General features: G+C 36.8%; 1 long non-coding RNA gene across 1 annotated transcript; it reads right to left on the minus strand.

Moving 5' to 3' along the window:
• Positions 1–3,857: 3,857 nt before the first annotated feature.
• On the minus strand, positions 3,858–12,793 carry LOC139125318 (uncharacterized). Its single transcript, XR_011550193.1, has 3 exons — positions 12,624–12,793; positions 5,532–5,673; positions 3,858–4,381 (listed from the first exon to the last, which is right to left on the minus strand). It is a non-coding gene; the product is annotated as an uncharacterized lncRNA (long non-coding RNA).
• Positions 12,794–23,242: the final 10,449 nt, after the last annotated feature.

The following is a 23,242-nucleotide window of genomic DNA, read 5'->3' on the forward strand; positions in this document are numbered from 1 at the left end:
CTCTGCGCTAGAGTGATATTCGACTCCACTCCAACTGTATACTTTATTTACGAATTCAGAACCTCCTGCCTTCTTTTTTAATGTGGATCTCTCTAAAAATCTACTTCCTTTATCTGTTGTAACTCTGATTTCTTTATAATACAGTTCACCATTAATAATCTTAGCATTTAAAATCAATTCGGTTCGTGCATCCGGATTAGTAATCCTATATTTGTCTAAGAGTCCTTCAGCCATATTTTCTGTAATTTTTCTTCTCTGTTTAATTAAAATATCCACCTGTGGGCTATCCACTGAAGGATCTGGGTTTGCAAAAGTATCATCGGTAAAAGATGTTTCAGCAGCAGTAACATCGTCATCATTCAAATATGCATCATCGAAATCCTGGAGTGGTATATTTTCTTCTCCTCCTTCTGCCATATTGTATTTCTATATTACTACAATTATTTTTTATCATCCCTTACATATACAGTAAAAATGCACATCTCAGTTGTTGAAAGCGTTGAACAATTGGCTGATTACATAGAAAGAACAAGTGCTGCATATCGACGAAGTTACAAATTAATGGGTCGAATTGATATGGCTCTCAATATTACTAAGGGAATTCTTGTAAGCTCTGCTGTCATAGCGGCAATTCCGACAGTTCCGGTACTGTTAGCCTTAACTCCTATACCAGGTGTTGTTATTGATGTGATACAAGGGAAAACAGGTGTAGCAAAGAGACGAGAGAAATATAAACATTATTATGTTCAATATAAACAGCTGCTTACACAAATACAAGAAAAAGGCGCAACCCTTCGGAACGAGGAGGCTCCAGGGTCAGAACTTATTCAGGACATATTTCATCAGGCGCTAGAAATTCAAAAACAAGAAGGATTTAGTCCGCCGCTGGAGCGATATTTAAGACATTATGGATTGAATGGATATGAAATTTAGTTCGTACCGATAGGAACTTCGTGTTCAACATCAGCTAGACTCCGCGACCGCCGGCCGGACTGACAACGAGGGTCCCTTTATATAGGCTAGTTTGATGACCCGGTTGACTCACACGGAATTTCCCGTACACCTTCGGAACGTGTATAAACATGCTCAGCAGGCCCGCTTAGTTCAGGACAATGCACTGCTGCGCAAGCTGCTGCGCGTGAGTTCGTATATAGGTCAGGGTTATACTTTAGTTACATGGATGGTTAATTTTTCCTTCGCTTCATGTAGATAAATGAATAAAATGGGGTGTAAAATTCTTACTTAATCCCAGTTGTCCACGTTTTCCTTACTACTGGCTTACGTCATCAGCATTTATTCAACAACAGGGGCTTAGAGGGGCAAGACATTCATAAAGCTCCTCAAAAACTTTTAAGTTTCTACAGTAAGAGCGAAACCAAGTCACCTCAGTTTGATATTACATGGTGAATTGAACCGCATTAAACTTTCGTTCTCATTGAGAAACGATCGTCTGCAAGTGAGCTATTGGATGTTAAACAGGAACTTTTCCTAAATTTATAAAAGCCGGATTATGAACATACATGTATAAACAAGCCACGCTATTAATAGGATGTGCCTTGTTTGGTCCCAGAATCCCATAATTTTTCCATAGGCGTTCATTGTCATTAAATCTTGCATATGGTGTCTGTGAATATGTAGCGACTAATCTTGAGTCTAAAATAAACTGAAAAGTGTTCCGTTTTTTGTTGGAGAATGCATGTTTCAAAATGCGTTCCCTGTACGACCATTTGACCCCTCTTTGCATATGTCACGAAAGTGCCCATCATGATTATTCAAATTTCTCATAAATACGTTCAAAGCGATGTTATGAGAATTCAAAAACTCCCATCCAGTGTGTGCAAATGGATGCGTCATCAGTAATCACCTATTGTGCGCCCATGGTCCTGTAACTTCCCGTTTTGCATTTGTTCTCGCCGTTTTCTTGCTATTATTTATTTATGTATTTATTTATTTATTTATTTATTTATTTATTTATTTATTTATTTATTCATTTATTCATTTATTTATTTATTTATAATAATATTCTCATTCAGTAACATACATACTTATACCCTATAACTCACTAGCATTATTTAATCATGGATTTATTCATACATAAATAAATTGTATCATTCATTTCTGTTGACACCTTATAAAATATATCATTCATTTTAGAAACGCGGAGACATGGTCATGCGAGGTATGCAATTAGACTGAGAACAACGAGTTGCGTTATAAAAGGGCGATATTTTTGATCCTCTCTTAGAGGGCGCTCTTTAATAAGATGGATATAGAGCACAAGGCTACCAAGATAGTCACCCAGAATTCTACATTGGTTAGACTGTGGGAAAAATAAGTCACGTCAGGACTGCGTCATGGAAAATATCCCAAATATATACCTTAGGAAAATTACTTCATGTACATTGATTTCTGTAATTTAATGTATATTTCGCAGCTTTTGAGCTGATTAGTGTCTCGGCTATAGTTCACTGTTGCCATGACCGAGCATGCGTTCAGCTTAAACATCGCGGTGAACATGCATACCGGGTATTATTACTAAACATCATCCAATTATAGTTGATTGATCAAAAAATTTCATCAGTATGTCGATTTCCATCGACTGCAATACAGTGACAAATTAATGACGTGTTTCACTACAGTTACATCAGACTATCCTATCACGCCAATCAGATACAATCAGCTCTGAACTGATCTCCAGAAAGGTCAAAAGGCGACAAAAGCGTACAAAAATGTAGAACATTGAAATATTAAGGGGAAAATCTTTTACTCTGTGGGAGTTAGTTTCAAGATAATATTATGATTATTATATTGATAAAAAGTAAACAAAGAACATCATTTTAAGTCTCCATGAAATAATTATAAGACAGTCGTCGAGTTTTTGTTTAGTACTTTACTTAGATCGATGGTTCTATGTAGTTTCAAAGAATAAAATAAAAATAAACTACATTATAATAGGGAAAGATCTGTTTATCGTTGTTATCAATGTTATTATTTTCTGATATTACTTGATGAAGACAATTTTCCTTCAATTATTGCTATGGTTGTAGTTTCAATCGTATTAATGATGAAAAATGGCGATTTTCACGTGGTGTCAGGACAGACGAAACCTACTACTGGCATATTAATGATACGAATGCACTATGCCAGATATACAGTTACAGCAAGAATCAATAACACAGTAGAGGCTGTCATTCATTGTACCGATTACACGTACACCATTGATAACCATTGAAGAGATGGCCAGAAAGCCTACATGTTTTGTCTATCTTTCATGCGCTGATGCTGTAAACCCGAGTTCAAAGTTCATCTCCAGATATAAAGAGTTTCTTTGCTTGAAATACGACTGATTGGCATAAAAGTCCACTGAGGCTGTCAGCCCTACCAGTTGACCCAATTCCCATGTAGGCTAAGGTAGTATACGTCTCCAAAGGGGAAGATTTGAACGTTTGCTCAAACTTTCCTCAGTAAAACTTTCAACCATTCTCTCTTACCAAAGCAAGAATAACAATCAGGAGTCCCCGTGCAAAGTTTGATACAAGAAAAACAAACCAATATTTGAAATGGCCACTATCCAATTAAAATTTTCCATTTTTGATAAACTAAGACGGTGAATTTTTTTTTTACTTCATTATCTTTTAAATGTACCCCATTAGCAGTAGATCAGAAGAGCATTGTAAAAATTTGAGTCTCCGAGGCGCATGTCCTGATAAGATGTGAAAATTGCTATTTTGTACTTTTAACTACGTTCTCAGGGACTTTTTTGTACTTTCAGCACTTTTTACTTAAATGTGTGATATTTGTGGTAATACGTGTTTCTGACGTACAGGAGACAGACAGAAAACAAAACACAACTAAACTTTTTTTAAATGGTAACGACTTTATTGGCAGCCATTTTAACAAACAACGCAGCCGACTTTCCAATTTTAAAAACATTTCATACAGCCATTTAACACAATGCTAAAACATCGATACATTCATATTCTGTGACCCCTGCACTTAAGTTCATCAATGTTAAAATAATCGTTGGTACTGAAGGGTTGCTGTGTTGCAAGTATTTAGAGCTATCTCAAACGAAATCACTTAGAAAAATCGACTAGACGACTAAAAATATCAATCGGAAAGACGATGCTGCGTTGAAAACAGATTTTTACTTCGGACTCGGATTAATAGAAAGGTGACATCAAACGACACTTAAAAACACGTAATTTAACAGCGTACTTGACATGTTACGACAAAAACGTTGTGTAAAGAGCATAACAAGATCATATTTTTCATCCTGCTTTATGTCTCACGAATGACCATTTCTGCAAAGGATGACTGTAACTTTATTTTCCTCTACGGTTACTTAATCTTGTGTCAAATCCACCGTCAAATACATTTTCTGAAAGAAGGGAAAAAAGCGTGTTTGTTTTAGTTAAGATATCTGAAACTACTAAAAATCGCCAAAGAGTATTCTTTGGTGTAATTACTTGCGTGTCAGCAAATCTGTTTAGACAAGGAGTGTAGACTACCAAGACATTGAATATTCGGGACTTAGTTCGATGCTGAGGGCGAAATTGAACTGAAACGGACCTTGTCAATTGAAAAACAATTAAGGTAGTGTGTGCCTCGAAAGTGAAAGACTTAAACTCTTGCTCAAACTTTCCTTAAGGAATCTTTCAACCATTCTCCTTCAAAATCAAGAATAAAAATCGGGGTTCACCGTGCAAATTTTGGTACTAGAGAAATAAATAGCCAAGATTAAGCGATATTTAAAATTCAAAATGGCAGACATCCCTGTATTAACTCTATGGAGAAAAAAATGAAATTTTTGATTTTTGAAAATTTAAGCCATTGAAAAGTTTTCTTACACCAAGAGCTTCAAAATTACCCCCCCACAAGTGGTAGATCAGAAAAGAATTGTAAAAGTTTGAGAGTCCGAATATCTGTCCCCGAGGTGCGTAGGCCTACTACCGTAAGGTAGTTTGAAAGCTTTCAACAGAATAACACATGGATATTTTCCACTGAAAACAATTACAATCACACAGTTTTCATCAGGAATGTTCTCTTGTAACTTTCCTTGGCAGTTGATGTATCCTATCACTATGTTTGCGGTTTGGCACGTAGTCGATGACGTCACAAAATCAAATTATCTCAATAATCTTGAAGCGATAGCAGTCTTTCGTCATGTGAATTACAGCCATGAAATGAAAATAAAATTCGTTTCTTCGCTTCGATAAAGTTTGTATGTGCGATGTATGATAGTGAGCATGCGTGCGTGAGTGCTTCACGAACTCTACAACGTGTGGAGCGGTCTCAGTCAGAAAAATGTAACAACTTAGCCGGCTATTGAACCACTCTTTTTTGGGAGTGGAGATTTAGCCGAGCGGTTCTCTCTGTGGCCTCTCCGCTAGGCGACTGATGCCGTATATTGTGGGTTCGAACCCGATTGAAAACTAGCCGTATAACATAGTAATTTTTAACAACATGTGAAAAAGGGTTATTTTATTTTGTTAATTTGTATGTCGGCAAAAGTAAGAAAATATACTCACCTTCTGTTTCGTCTTTACAGAGGAAGCGTTTTCTATTGTAATCAAACGAACACTTACTGGCCCATGGAGGACATGTGCATATCTGTACGGGACGTGCACCAAAACCTCTTATTCGTCCCAAACACGCCGCGTTGTCGTTACACTGAGGTGACAAAACACAAAAAGGAAATTGTCATAAGTATTGACTCAAGCTGCCCTAGGCATGTATCTATCTATGCTGACGTCATGTTGAGACAATTTAAAAAGACAAGGAATTTCCCTGAGAAGCTTTTCTTGTGAAAACTCGGCTAACAAGATAATTTAATCGTCAGTCTAATGATATTTGCCCCTCTTTTGAACACATTCATCCCTGTCGGAAACAATCCTTCTAAAGTTTCGACACGGACAAATTGAATTCAGCGTCTTGATTGCTGTCAGTCGTTCACAAGTAAGGGGGCGGGTCTCTTCATCCGGTAAAGAAACTCGCATTAATTGACGCATAGCTTCAATTCTTAATCAAACGTGAATTCTAAAGTGGTGTTCGGTCACTTAGTGTCAAAATTAATCGACATCTAATAACCTCAGTTCAATCTCCGTAACGTCTCAACGATGCACCTTGATTGCATGGGATACAACCTTGATTGCATGGGATACAACCTCGATTGCATGGGATACAACCACACACGGATTTAAAATATATTTTGGCAAATAAGATAATCAGTTCAGGTTTATTGAAATTATATAACACCCTGAAAAGAAGATTTGAGATGCATCCTGAACGAAAATTTCCAAGCAATATTCTGTGTGCGTGACGTAATCCCCTAGCTGTGTAATCTCTCACTTTAGTTAATATCACTGTTTGAAGAACTGTAGATCTAAATTTTGACTGAGATTTTCATTCGATTGGCCAAAAGAGATTTTTTTCTTTTATTTGTCAAAGCGTGATTACTAGCAATGCAAAGTATTGACATACAAACATTATGTATTACGAACAGTATGCAACGTTCGCTTGAGAAATAAATGACAGTCCGTAATAAAACTCAGTTGTCAGCAATTTATTTTGTATTTTTATTTTTGTTATTTATTACTTTAAAAACGCCTTCCATGAATGGAACTTCTCAAGGCGCCTCACAAAACACACAAAAAAAAACGAAAATTACAAGAGTTAAAAAAAAAAAAAAAAACACCTGACAATCATAATTGAATAAAAATTACAAGAGTAAAAAAACAAAACTGAGAATCACAATTAAATAAATGAAAAGACAGTCGCTGATTAAAAACTACACAATGTCATTCCTAAAAAGATAGGTCTTGAGATTTGACTTAAAAACATTAAAATTAGGAAACGTTCTGACCCCAAAAGGCAGTTTGTTCCACAAACGTGGGGCACAGACAGCAAAAGATCGCTCGCCATAGTATACTGTGTTACAAATCGGTTGATACAAAGTTATTACCCCCTCAGTAGTTGAACGCAGCAAACGGCCAGGAGTGCGGACATTTAGTAAATCCGTTAAATAGACAGGTGCCATACCATGAACAACTTTATATGTCAAACATAGAATTTTGATTTCTGTCCTCTTATATACAGGAAGCCAGTACAAACTAGACAGTATTGGCGTAATGTGTTCTGTCTTTTTGGTTCTAGTGACATTGTACATTGCAAGCATAAAACTTGCTTGACAAACTGAAGACTTGGCATTTGGGTACGGGTATGATTTTAGGAGCAGAACAAGTAATTTTCTGGAAAAAGTACACAAATAGCGGGACATCAATCCAAAAGTTACTTGGTGCTTTAATGTTAAGGTGGGGCTGAGGATGGATATAAGAACTGCAGATCAAAACGTTTCAAATATTGACACGTATCTTTTCAAAAGAAACACCGTTCGGTATGAAGTGTATTGATCTAAGATAAGAAACAATAGATACAAGGTTTGCAGTCGATACTTCCTAAGAAGACTGAAGACGATGCTAGAAGACTGAAGACGATGCTAGAAGACTGAAGACGATGCTAGAAGACTCAGACGCGTTGAAAACGCTGATTGACAGGTAAATTGAATTAGGTGATTACGGGAAGGTCATATATCAATGGACAAATACATCATAGTATCTGAAACGGAATACGCAGTAACACACTGGGGATATAGCGCCATTAAGAGAATTGAAGGCGTGCTGAGGTGTCGATTTTATCTCTGTCTTTCAGTTTGTGTTCGGTCAACCCTTGCTTCAAGAAAAAAACTCCCGTTAACTACACAAGTCACTCGTATACCTCTTCATATATTTTTGAGAACTATCATGAATATCGCTATGAGAGTTTATGTTCACTCGTAGAGGTGTTATGCACTGATTTTGAAGTATTAACAGGATGATAATAAAAATAATAATAATAATAATTTTATTGAGCTCTACGACCCCTTTCGAGGTAGGAGAGTACATTTACATCAAAATCTCCAAACAGGAAATAAATACATTGAAAAAGTTCTGATAAAAGACATTAAAATGTATTTAAAAAATAGCACAAGTAGAAGAACAATTACATGCATATACGGAAAATACATAAATAAAGCAGAAAAAACTACTTAAACTTGGTCATAATGCGAGATTGGACTGTCGAGTCGATGTTGATCTTATTTCCGTAGTATGTGTTAAAATCTTGAATGTCCTCGGATATCTGCCCTCACGAGACGCAGGGTAGATCACTGCCCTCACGTGACACAAGGAGATCACTGCCCTCACGTGACACAGAGCAGGTCACTGGTATACGTTATCTCTAAACTTTGACACTTTTTGAGAAATTGATACAGGGATGAGATAACACGATGACACCGTGGTTCGAGTTGGCATCATTTTTTTCCTTAACTTTAAATCATACATAGTGTAATTCAATACAATTATTCTTGTCAACGTCTTATCATGCTTCAATCAAGGTCATCTTTCTCTCTCTCACTGTGTAGGATTATCAAAGTACATTTTTTCCCATCAACGCCTCATCTACACTGATTATTGCTATGTCAGATTGACAGCTTTCGCTGTAAAAAGCGATCTAAGTACATCCGTTCTTTATAATGCCTCACCTATAAACTTTTATGTCAGATTCAAAGCTAAGTTGGGAACTTTTAGTTGTGTATCTTAGAAATACCATTTTTTAGAATTCCACATTCAAAAAATGAACTGCTGCACGATGCAGAATAGACTGGGGCACATTTACATTGTATATACTATAGCAATAAAGCACACCTAGTGACGGTATACCACGAGATTTTGATCAGTTCACGACATATATGCACGAGCGATAGCTCTATTTACCAAACAGGAGTTTTATTGTCATGAGCTCGCGCCTGTGCCAACCATGTTATATCGTGAATATACCACGCTTCTTTTCATGTGTCGACCAATCAGATCGCTGTATTGCGCCATCAATATTCTGGTATGATATAATATATGATACATTAGTTTCAGTTTTATTCAATTTAACAATTTTCAGCGGATTGGTTGACCTGACGAAATCTCAATGAGCAATTTGCTACCTACATGGACCAATACAAATCAAAGAAAGAACAATTTAAACGGATTTCAGTGTGACCCTAGGCTATTCAAACCAACACACACACTGCACTGCAGGCCAAGGTGTTCGTCTTTGTTATTAAAAATTCACATTTGCTTGTCCACGTTGCAGAGCAAAACAGTATTGCGCAGACAATGTGAATGAAAAAATTGGATTATCTTTGATAGGGTGCTATTTCAAGAGGATTAAAGGATCACACTATGAACATCGACTACAATAACGTTATTTGGCTAGGGCTATTCTGGATTAAATTACACATCATCTACTTCAAATTATTTCAAAATCTTATTCTGAATTAAGAATACATTATAGAAAGACAAAAATCATCGTGCTCGGCTTCGTCTTGCTCGTTAATTTCTTGCTTTACTCTCGTCTTTGCCATTACTAAATATAAATTGTCAGCGTGTCACCCTTAATATCTTCATTATGAATTTCACTGCTCTAGAGCTAACATCCTTACATTATTGATATCACTATATAATAATAAGGTTATAATAATGATTCCTCGTTTCCTTTGCGATGTTAAAACACTAGCATATGTATTTATGTTCTTACGGTCACTTTTACATTTTAATTGTTTATTTTTTTGGTAGTTTGTTTTGACAATTAAATGGTATATAATTATTCATGATTGTTAGCGCATTGGATCGGACAAGTTTTCCGTTCCGTTCGCAAGTTTTTATTTTTATTGCAATAAAAACACAATCGATATCCTTTCCTTTCTAAAGTCCCGTACCAAGTTTTATATCAGATATGTTACGAAAAATCCCAATCACGCATTTGAAATCGTTAAGAAGGCAATAAAAAATTAACACTGATAAATTTAATTTAAATCAAACGATTGATTTGAATTTATATGTGACCAAAATGTTTTCATAAATGACAGTAGCCAGAGTAGCTAGTCACTCTAAGCGACCGAATACACTACCATGTTTGTAACTTTCTCCTTCAGAGCCGTATAACAGGGACGGCAGTGACCTGGCCTAATATGTACTGATCACGACACACAACCCGCTGACGGCGTCCTATTAAATCTCTATTTGGTTAAACAATCCAATGACGGGTGAAATTGATTTTAATGGCACTTTGTCATGTCTTGCTTACACAGTTATTAGGACAGCGGCGTTGGCGGTTCTCTGTCTCCAAGGGCGCTGTTATTACTGCCTAATGATTCGATACAATGAATAATGGTTGCCGTGTTTTTAACTCGACATTGAAATGTTTTCAAACACTGTCACCTTTGAACTTAAGATACTTTAGAAGGCATTACTACGTTAATAGGAAACATCAACGCAACAAGATACGAATGAAAAATGACATGTAAAGTAACCTTTTGCATCCTTGCCTGTAATTGAAAGAGAAATGGGTGTTATCTATCAAATTAAAACGACGTAAACTGGGAACTGAGTATGTATGTATCTGTCTGTCCTTCTGTCTGTCTGTCTGGCTGCATGTATGTATGTATATATCTATGTATCTATGTATGCATCTATGTATCTATGTATGTATCGATGAGTCTATGTCTCTTTGTATGTATCTATGTATCTGCCGACCTACCTACTTACCTACCCCGTACCTACCTACCTACCTACTTACCTACCCCGTACCTACCTACCTACATGTATCTTTCGATCAATCGATCGATCTATTATTCTATCGATCCGTCCATCCTTTTACGTTCTACTTTTACGTTCTATATGGGATACGTCATGGCCTGAGATGTTCATTTTTCCATTCAAATACTCAGAGCGACTGGTATGGCCAAACATTACATCACAACATAATACCTAGTTACTGTACTTTATATTGTATTTTGCACCTGAATGTACGATGACTTCTGGAACTAGAATAAAAATTTGGTACGACTTTTCGCAGTTGACGTCAGATGCCTTTTTACCTAGGTTTGATCGATCTTGGCCAAATGACCAAAATGACTGTTTTCGGTAACAATCCTCTGAAAAATAGGGTATGTAGATCATGGAAAATATATCGTTTATTTTTAGTTTTGTTGTCGGAGAGACCAAAAAACTATGGTCACGTTCATAGAGTTTGCTAAACTTTCTTGAAAATGCGAAAAAATGTCTCTGGGATCGGCGGGTTTTCTAGGGGTTGGTCGATTTACAGGAAACACATAATATACAGTTTTATTTGGCCAAACATGAAATTGTAATATAAGAAAACTTTATGATGTTTAACGTCGGAAATTTCTAAATTTAACTGCATTTCAAAGGACCATCCTTTTTTAAACGGAGCGAAATGATATTTTATGTTTTGTTTTGTTCTGTTCTGTTTTGTTTTTCAGACACTGTCAGGTAAAAAATTCAAGCAAATGACATGTTCGTCTTAATTCTTCGTTTCAGTCACAGTCCCTCTAGATAGAGGGACTGTGTTTCAGTATAATCCTAGTCGACCACACACGTCTCATGTTATGCGATCTCTTGCCATGTTTAAAATGTAAATCTCTGTATTTTGTACAACATTTATTTATCTCAAACTTTCCTCAGGGAAATTGAAAACCTTTATCTCGCCGAATCAAAAGTAAAATAAGAATCACCATGCGAACTTAATATTTACCGATATATGAAATTCACGATGGCCACCATCTCTGTGTTAACTCTGTGGTGAAAAATGCATTTTCGATTTTTGAAACACTATGAGGGTGAAAACTTCACTTTCTTCAAGAGTTTCAAAATGATCTCTATAAGCGGTAGACAAAGTAGCGAATGGGAGAAAAAATCAGAATCCGATGAACTAGCCGTTCTCAAGGCGTATTTATCCTCAAGGTGCATTCTACCTTGGCTATAACCGGTGGTCTTTGAATTCTTATACACGTATTAAACATCGGTAATGTCAATGCCACGAGTCATTAGTCTAATAGTTTATGTTTTCCGCAGAGTCCTCATGCTTTCATAACTTGTTGTGACGATGTCTGTCGTAGAGAAGTCAGGAAGACTATTAAGCTTAACGATCTTGTGATCCTCCATCACATTCTCACAGTCCATACAAAACAATAAAAGGACAAGATTTAAGAGTTGTGGGGAAACGAATGTGTACATTAAACCAAAGAAAACGATATGTGTCACTTTAAGTTTGAAAGGAGAAAAAGCGCATTATTACTGTCTAAACAAAGTACGAGTTGCTATTTCGTTATTATTGAAGATAACTGAAATATCTTGAAATCAAGAAAACGATATTGAACATCACTTTAATTTGTTACAAAACTTTATCTTGTATATTAGCAGATTTAATCAATAGTACTCTCGACGCACTGTAGAGCAGTTTTCGTGTCATTTATATCCCCATCCATCGTGTTAAATCGTAGTCTCTGTTTGATATTAGCACTTCGTAGGTTTTATCTTTTCGTTCGTTTGTGGAGCATGAGCGACAATATGAAATGATCCCTGAACTGCGACTATGAGCACAATTCAAACTATTTTGTCTTCCCAATCTCTCGCTCACTTCAAATTTGCGCATTTTTACACATCAAGTCACAGATGAAAACGTTAGAACAATCACATTTTGACAAAATAAACAATGGTTAGATGACTCACCAAGAGTTGATCTGTATATGCGTGAGATGATAATACTCCGATTATTACAACTACGAGTACTAGTAGAACTGAACAACTCGATCGTAGCAACATCTTTCTCCTGAAAAGCTCTGCCACTCCAGCTAAGATATGTGATTTGTCTCTCTTTATCGGCCGCCTTCCTTTGTTCTGTACCAGTTTTTACAACGACTTATAAGAAATCATGGAGAGACTCAGATCTTGATTGGTTCAACAGGTGACTACGTCATAACTTGGACCCCCAAGGAAGATACTATTAAAAACGGCCACACGGAAAGGCGATGACTAATGCTTGGTTGTCTGTATCCTTAATCTCTTCGTAATGGAAATAGAAATGAAGGGTTTGCATAATGAGGCATCAGTGTCACTGTAACAGATGTGACTTACATATCGTCTTTGTCGTTGCCAAGTTGTAGACACCACAAGGACTAATATGTAAAAAGAGTATATTATGCGAATATGTTACCTACGACAGTGATATTTGGGCATATTAAATTTGTTAGAATCTCTTGAATGATTTGTCACAGAGCTTGATTTAGTTACCCAAGCTTCGAGATTCGTCACTGTATTTCGTATCGTAGCTTAGTACTTTGGACTTACATACAGTTAGAAGGCGGGCTGTACACACGTCATTACTCACAACAACCCATATGATACAGATCTTGAGCCTTCAGTATACGATGCCTGTAGCTGTATTTTCAATCTCCTAATTACATATCTGTCTCCATGCTTTTACAAGATGATTGAAATTGTTACCTCCAAAAAATCGACATAGCATGTCACATGGAGACGTACAAAGGACATTCCCGTTGGAAAAAAACTCATTCTAAGAGCCGCCAAACATTTGGATCTTCAATCTATGCTTAGATCGTTATGGGAGCAAAGCGACATTTTAGTATTACGGAAACTCAGCCCTGAGATTTAAATAAAGCGATTGAAACCTGACATCACTGATTATCATTTTAGGATTATTCATTGTTAAATCTGATCAGCTCTTTTATCTAAAAAAGCCCATTGATATATGGAACGGGTGCACTTTGTATGATTATCTAACGTGCATTTTTTCCATTCGTGAGGTTCATTCGTGAGAAACTACTTAAATATAGTCTTTCGTGTGCTAAGAGAGTGCTTCAAGCTGTTCTGTCAGATCAGAGAATGAGAGGGATCTTATTTGAGAGTTTTCGGAAAAAAACTACAAGAAATGCAGTCTGCTGCAGCGTTAGGTGTAGTATTATTTTATCGAGCAGTTGCTGTGTAACAGAGAAGAGGGTGTTTGAAAATGACCTTAGTTGAGCTCAAAAATAATTCTCAAGCCAAGACTTGTTGCTTGGGACAGAGTGAAAAATCGAGATGAAGAAATTCACAAGAGTTGTTTACAAACTTCCCGCCCGCTGAAACCCCTGTTAGCCTTCCTAATATACAAAAGAGACGAACTGATGGAAATTGTATATTAAGTGATTTTCAACGTGCGCAGTGTACAGAATAAAACCCTTGATTCAACACAGGCCAATTTGAAAAATACCGAGCTCACTTTCCGTTATGAAAACAACAGAGCTTTGTGACTCAAATTGATCCCCTACTTGTATTATAATGTATTACCTGTAATATCGTTCATTGTGGACCAAGACTATTTCTAGCTTGCCGTAAATAGTATGGCCAGGTAGTAATGAATTTAGGCAATATTCTGACATGACAAGGGCACTAGTGTAAGATCAAATGGTTTGTCCTACTCAGAGCAACATAATCAAATTGTATTGCTCTCGATTGGGAATATATTTCATGGGAACATGCGTTCCTGGACACGTACGTCTAGCGTCTAGGGTTAGGAAATCTTGACGAGTCGTTTCAAGTCCTTTTCGAAAAGACTTCAACCCGTTACACTCAGATTTATATAGGAGTAGGGTGCCGAGAGAAATGGGGAGAGAAGTTGACCTTTTTGTTAAAGGAAATGAGAACATCGATAAAAGCATCAGTAAAGAGTGATATCGCCGCCATAGTTGACCCCAATCCTGAAATGGAAGCCATATCAAAAAAATAATTTGTTATCACACTTTTGACGGAGCTATCTACTTATTGTTTTCAAAGTAGTTCATCTGCTACAGAAATGTTCGAAACTGGCCATTCTGACGAAGAAGACGTTTTCAATATTCATTGAAATTATTATCAGTGACTTCCAGATTGTCCGAGACCGGCGGCCGTCGTAATAAGGACTTCTTCGGAGCGTGCGCAGGCCGTATGTATTAGATCGAGCGCAAATTCTGAAACGTGAATCACAAATGATACACTGTGTTTGGCAGGCCTGCTGCCGAAGTTACGTTGGATGCTACTATCAATCTCTGCCAAGACTGAAACAAGTCATTGATGTAACTATGAAGTAAACTTTTAAAGGGACAAAATCGGCCATTTTTCATGAATTTTGTTTGATACGAGATACTACTGGTACTCATATTGTTTGACATGTTGAAAATTACTGAATGAATGGGTGACCATATTAGACAATATAAATGAAACCATCTCGAAAAAATAAATTAATGGTAATGACCATTAGTTTATTCTCGCCATGGTTTCTTGTATCGTGTCTAAAACTGGGTTGAATATATGCATGGTCACCCATTCATTCAGTATCTTTCAACATGTCAAACTATAAATAATATCTCGTATCAAACAAAATTCATGAAAAATGGCCGATTTGTCCCTTTGACAATTTCAAGTAAATTTTCAAAGACACGGCCGACTCGTTTTCTAACGGCGCCGGAATGGCGATACTTTCTTTGATATGGGCTTGCTAGACCATCGTGTTTGACAAGGCACTTGGGGTGTCCCTCTGAAAGTTTGCAAAGACTACTTAAGACATAAAAAGGGTAGCATTGATATCTTAGTCTTAAGTGGGAATTATTAATTCAGAAAAAATGATGGACTACCCATGGTATTGAGCGTTATATAGTTGAATATGAAAACATGCAGCATGTATAGAAGGATACGTCTCGACCATATTTTTTAACATTCCATGTTTATTTCAAATTTTCAGGTTTTGGTTCTTTCATAACTAAAAGAGACAATACTGGACAGGAAGAGCAAGAAATGTGGAGTGTTATTATTTTTCAACGGAATTCAGCTGAATCGGGTAAGGCCCTCCTCTGAATGTCAACTGAGTCTTGTTTGAGTCTGTATGAACATAAGTCATAACCGTTTTCCATTATGTTAATGTTACGATTTAGTCTCCTACGAATAAATGAAATGCTGGATGTCTATTTGGAATATCTCTTTTTTCATAACTTTTTCTGAATTTGAAATGTTGCACGCTGTGCAAGGAAAGCTCAAGGACAGTTTTAATTGATCTGATTTAATAGTGTAAAGAAATTTTGAATTAGCATTTTTCTTTGCTTGAACCAAAATTGTTCTGTTTTACACTATCGCCAAAAAACTTGTATTCATATAGCCAACAGCCATGCGCAAGCAAAGCCAAGTTGTGTCGCTTGTCGTGAGGAATACAAATAAATCTCACCATCATCAACTGAATAAGGAGTGAGTCGTCCACCCAACCGTTGAGGGCGTTACCTCAAACCCTGACCATATTGAAGTCCTGATACTGTGGGGCGAAAGGCAGCATACTTTGTAAACATTTTACTAGTTCTTGTGCTCTCTTGGGAATTTATTTTTAATGTTTTCACTGTACATGTGTTGATGGAGATGACGTCATTGTCTCAACAACAGCAAAAATTGTGGAATGTGTGATAGCCATTGTCACAATCACTGTACCATCACAACATTACAGTTGAAGATTAATACGCAATGACATGGCTATCAAAAAATAATCGATTGCTAATTATCAATCTGAAACCGACATAAGAGATTCTATTTCAAACGAGTCATACAATTTTGCAACGTGTCAATGGTCTTCCATTTATAAACGTATTTCGGGAAGTATTTTGACGTCGTTTTAAAAACTTTTGTTACAATTTGAAATACTGAGAAATTGACTTAGCTACACAACATTTTAGACTGGCGTCATCAGCCAAGGAGGGGTACTGTGCATCTTTTCCAATAGAACTGATGATGTCATGAGCAGAGAGTGTTATGCATGGCAAGCAGACTGTAACGGCCACGTTCCACTATCAAAGCATTGAAACTTTCTGACATTCAAATGATTTCTCTGAAGATGGCAATTTACGTTCCTCCAAAATGTTCTCAATGTCTTCAATCGAGACAACATCTCGGTTAACATGTAGTCAATGTTAAGGGAAACTTGCAAAAGAGGACAAAAACCACTCGGCGGATTCTATTCAAATGCAGTGAAAGAACTAGTCTTGCATTGCCACAAACCAAACACTACCTTGTCATTGAATACTACAGTACTGCAGAAGGTCAAGGTAATACAACAAGACCCTTTGTTTGGTGTTTTATCAAGTGACGTGGCATAGAATGCAATATAGTCTTGTTAGCTCATTCACTGGTGAAAGAAACTAAGAACCCCATGTTGAACTACGTGCGTGGCAGCTGCCTTTGTAACCAACGACACGGATGATTCACCTCTGAATGGTAATCAAACAATGCATTCAAGTGACGGACCAGGTTGAACCTTACGGCTTACACGTACCGTAGCTGAAGTTTTATTTACGAAACAACCAGGAGAGGCTTGGTTCTAGCCGCTGTAACTCAAAATAAGAGCCTTTCACTTCTCGTTTTCATCATTGAAATATACAATATATTATGTTTTCAATAACGACGATATATCGGATGAATACTCCAACTATGAGAGCTTTGTCTTCCCTTTGGGACATTGGAATTAATGACTGCAAACTTTCATGTAATCATATCTCAGTGAAAAGCTGAAATAATTCAAAACAATTCAAACGACTTTGGCTTTATATTATGGTCAGTGTCGAAGTATATCTTAATATTTGTGATAAATTCTCATTGTACCTTTGAAACACGGTTGCTAAATTTTGGCATTTCTGTTTGAATCAGTGCAATCCCTGTGATTATTAAGAAACACTCTGCGTGATATACAAACTGAAACTGACAACTGACAATATTGATGAATGCATTCTCTACGTTTCGTTAATAGGCTGGCTTGAAAAAAACAAAAAAATGGTGTTAAATCGAGCCAGGTAAGTCAAGTTTCTGCCCCAGTTATCACACAGACACACATCAAAACAAACTTCAATATAATTACCAAGAGCATTAGCTGACATGGACACAAATCACAGCAACCCTTGAATATATCAATCTCCACTGAGTACATTTCATCATCAAGTTCATAAGTCTCTGCTTACGTAGAGAAGAGTCTCATTGAATTAAAGAAACTGACATATTTCAACAAATAGCAAAATTAAAAAACATGACGTTTGGCTTCTCCACGTTAACCAGGTTAACGAGGTCAACAAAATTGGAGACAAGAAGTAACATGGCTATCGGTTGTGCCACGGCTTTAGGTTACCATTTGAAGGTCATCGAAGCCAACTAGCGAATAAAATGTAGACTGCACCTCGGGGACAGATATTTGGAATCTCAAACTTTTCAAATTCTTTTCTGATATACCACTTGTAGGGTTTCATTTTGAAGCCCTTGAGAAAGAAAAACTTATTTTTTTGAAAATTCCAAATTTTATTTTTGCCAATAGAGTTAACACAGGGGTGGTGACCAATTTGAATTTTAAATATCGGTAAATCTTGGGTAATTTGTTTCTCTAGTACTACAATTTGCGCGGTGACCCCTGATTTTCATTCTTGATTTTGAAAGATAGTTGTAGGATTCCTTGAGGAAAGTTTGAGTAAATGCAAGTCTTCCATTTTAGAGGCGCATACTACCTTAAGAAGAAACTTAATATACATAGTCTTCCTATTCAAGTCGATGAATAGATTTTAACTTTTTAACATGGGGCCCGGGGGCACCGACGTCCTTTGTACCTCCTTACTGTTTATTATTTGCCATAAATGTGAAATTTGGCAAAAAGTCAAATTGTTTGGACACAAATTAAAGTTATTTGAACTGGTTGGTTACTGCTCCAGCGTAAGTTCAAGTGTGGATTCTAAGTATCAACAACCTTGATATGTATGAAAGTGAATTAAGAATAAAAGATGGGACTCAATAGGATCAACAATATCTAAAACAGGAAACGGTGAACTTATATAATACAGAAGGGGAGAAAATTTAGCCACAAACTATTGTAATATAATGGACAATGGCTAATCTAAACCAAATTACTTAAACTGGATTGTTGGTATTGATTACACATGTATTTATTGTCCATCAAATAGAAAATAAATTAGGGCCATTGACTAAAAAACATTGGCTTGTTACACTCACCACACTTGTACTTAGTATTTGGAGTGTACACCTATCTACAATACAATGATAAAAAGTTTGGACTCTGTTGGTCAACAGTGCATCTTTAATGTATGAGACTAAATAAGCTTACCCCTCAAGTATGTATAGGCCAAAAACAATATTTAATTTTGAATTATGTATGTGCAGGGAAGGGCATACAATATGGTGGAAAGCAAACAAAATATAAAAACTGAATATACAATTATATGGAAATGTTGTTTTACAGTCATGAGTATCTGGTGTGTGCCGAGAGACAAATATTCAAATTGGACAGTATCATCCTGACCACAGTTTGTCTGACTGGTTGTTTCCTTCTGATTTTCAGACGCGGTGAGAGGTACAAAATATTATGCTATCCACGATAGTTATACAACATAGCTTGCCTTTTATTCACAGTAGAGTTGAGTTTTACATGTAAGATAACTTTCTCGTAAACTGTAAATTCAGGCTTCTGGCAGCTCAAACGTCGCAATACTACATTTTTTGATATGATATGGAGTGACTTGCACGCATATGCAATATACAGTGACGGTCGATATATTCATAGTAAGGATCTACTACATTCAAGCATAGTGATGTTGACAACTACATGCATGCCAGTGCACGATTTCAAAGTAGCCAGGAGGAAATTTTAATGGTCTTTAGTGGAAATATAGCAGTGAAACAAACAACATTAGTTATCGTGACCTTGCTAAAGTGCAATCTCGGATCATGTATGATCTGATGATCATGCCAAATTACCATGTCGGATTATGCCGTGATTCTGAAGTGCACGTACTTCCTTAGTAAATCGGTCAACATAAGCACACACTGTCTTTAGCGATCGAAGTCAACAATGATGTCAAAATCAATGCACAACTGTCGAAATTACCCAAAATAAGCAACAGAAAACTAAAAGTTATCGCTGTGTCGAAAGGACAGTACATCAACATAAAACGACGCTAGTTTGTTATGACATGGAGGTAGAAGGACAGAGCGTTCCCTCGCTCTCACCCAGCTATTAGTACGGGCCGCCGGTGGGATTGCCTCGCTAAAGTAATGATGGATTCGCCGGTGCTGGGGTACGGAGGCCATCATTCTTCAGTCTATCGAAGGAGCGTTTCGTGCCAAAAAATACATGACAGCAACAAAAGTACCATCACTGTGAACTTCATATTTACAAAACATCATCAAATATACACGCTAAAAACTTTAAAACACCAAAATTCGCACCATATCGAGAAACAAGATGGCGTCTGTTTGATTTTTCAAAGTCCTTGCAAAACAACGCTAACTTGTTATATGCGCATGCCCATACTAAGAGGAGACCCATTTTATTTCGGGGGGGGGGTATGCAGGAAGTGGGTATGGGAACTTTTTTTTTGTCAGAGAGACATCATTTTTTTATTTCTACTGTCAGACCTGCATCAATTTTTTTTTTTTTCAAATGGAGTAGCAGTGCAATTTTTCAAATTTAAGCCAGTGTTTCACATATCACAGGATGGTTTTATATATTCATTTTACGTTCCAACAAATGAAAACAAAATGGAAAGTCTAGTATATATACAACTTTAAATTATAGAACACTTTTTTGGCAAATAAACTGTGACCAGTACTATACCTGCTTTTCTTTAAAACAGTCAATTCCTTTTCTCAGGGGAGATGTTATCTTTTGTGGTCAGAGAAACAAGGCTCACACATTGTATTTCATTATATTTGTTGTTCCTCAATTTTTCATTGTCAACTTGTAATCTTTCTAACGTATTTATATTGAGAGAATAATGTATTGGTTTTAACACTAGTTTATTGACTCCTGTCTTGTGTTTTAAATTTTCACAATTTACAGAAGTCAAATAGTCCCATCTAGATATTGCCTTTACCATTGAGATATTGCAACAGAAATCCTGAAATATGATTTCTTTGGTCAGAAAAGGGAAGGAAAACATCGAGTGCACTGAGGTGTAAAGTAGTGAATGCTTATATCATAAGTGCTGGAAAAAAAACCCCCATAAGAATTGCTTGTGGTAAAAAACATTTGCGCTGCCTATGGCAGCATGCCAGCAAAGAATACATGAGAATGAAGTTTCCAAAATTTTGCTCATTTCAACTGCATTGTGACAATTCCTTTTTTATTTCCGTCTGTTATGAGAATTTTTTTTTCTCAAGCCATTACAGGCTTAATTTTTTTCTTTTATTTCACCTGGTGACAATTTTTTTTTTCTCAAAATCCTCCATACCCCCCCAAGAAATCAAGTGGTTCTCCCCTAAGTGAGCCCCTGACATGACCTATACGGGCCAGTGGATTGCTTTCTCAGTAGAACTGATATGCCTGCCGGTACCGGTGTTTATCGCCTACGGAGGCCATCATCCTTCAGTCGATCAAAGGCGCCCTTCGTACCAAAAAATACACGACAGCCGCAAAAGAGCATCACTGTCAACTTCATAACTATAGAACATATTGAAATACACAGTGAAACGTTTACACCGTAAAAATGTGCCCAGACCGAGAAACAAGATGGCGTCCGTTTCGATTCTTCAACTCAGATTTTGTCCTTCAGTTGTGCGCATGCGCAGACGGTAGCTTTAGCGAAAGTGAGTCAAAATCTACTAAATACAAAATAAAAATTGATAAAAATATTGTTTGAAAATAATACAAGGCATGTATCACCAAATTTTGACATTTCTGACGACATTTCAACTATACGAACACCCATGCCAAACATCACAATAATCAAATCAATGGTCTTGAGGAAAAATTGAAAATAGTGGTTTTCACAAAAAAGCTAAAAAAGTGACTTTAAAATGATTCAAGGAAAAAAGACTGTTTGAGATACATGCCCAAGTGACCACCAGACCAAATTTCAGAAAAAGTTACTGAAGCGTTTCTGAGATACCTGCGTCCATGGCATACGGCCCACTATGTTGGGCATATTGGGCCGCACCATCGCATTAGTACCTTGTGCCCACAGGGCACAAAGTACTAAAAAGCTGATAGTAGATCTTTCTTCATTTCAAGATGTTCATCGCAAAAATGAAATACATTGACTTTGGAGAAAAATAACAGGTACGAATTGCTATGCCGTGGAGATATGTCTTTACCTCCATTGCCATTACATTTCAAGATGTACAAATAAATGTAAGAGTGGAGTCTGCGCAAAGAGACGAATATGTATAAAGCAGTTTCTCCCAGATTTTAAGGTCACGCGACCAGTTCACCCCACTCCCACTCATGTTACACTTTTTTACTTCAAGGATTAGGACACAGCAGAGCTAGTCGGCTGAAAATATGGTTTGACCCCAAAAAAATTGCTACAAAAGGTTTCTCAACGGTTTTCTATAGAGTCAAATGTGCTTAATAACATAGACATTCCAGCTTCCCTACTTGAACAACAAACGTAAGTGGAACAACATGCAAGCAAATAAAAACAATCAACCATTCAACACATCTCACCAATCAAGAATGAATTTTAAGCGAATGATGAAGAAATTCTGTTTTCGAAACGTAGCGCCAAAGGATCGCAGTGTCACACTAGTCTCTTCGCTCCAGTGCGGAGTAATATCAAGAGACGTAGATTACGGGTACGTCTCGCCATGGCTGAGCAACATTTTACATAAAACAGCCAAACATGATATACACTTATATTATACACAATTTCATATACAAAACGCAAACAACCCAAATATGAACGATGTGTGGAGTTGCTTTCCCTTTACTACCTAACCTCGGAAATTGTGAAAATCCACATGAGCAACATGTTCCGGGCGAAGAATGTGACAGTGATATTTTAAATAAATGTATAAATATGCATATTATGGGACTTATGATCACTTGCCTATAATCAAGATATGGTACGTGGATTCCTAAACCACTAAAACATGGTGGTAGACACAGACATCACTAGTCTAGGTTTAATATTTAAGTAGTTATGGCCATTTTCAGTATGCGGCCATCTTGGACGCCATCTTGAAAATGACACGTTTCCGGTGGTCAGATTTTGGTAGACTTTTACTATGTTATTAAGCACATTTGACTCTATAGAAAACCGTTGAGAAACCTTTTGTAGCAATTGTTTTAGGATAGGGTGTTTTTTTCATAAATGCAGCCGACTAAGCATGAAAACCGTTATACAAGGCTTCATCCAAGCCTTAGAGTCATATCCGTTGACAATTATAAACTTTATGTTGAATCGAATCTGATGAATTCACTTGTTTAAATTGTCGATAGAGTTCATCCCCTGATGTAAAACGGCTACGTGCACGCTACACACAAGATATGCAAATGAACATGCCTC

This window comes from Ptychodera flava, assembly GCF_041260155.1.
Source record: "Ptychodera flava strain L36383 chromosome 3 unlocalized genomic scaffold, AS_Pfla_20210202 Scaffold_25__1_contigs__length_14229661_pilon, whole genome shotgun sequence".
Lineage (NCBI taxonomy): Eukaryota > Metazoa > Hemichordata > Enteropneusta > Ptychoderidae > Ptychodera > Ptychodera flava.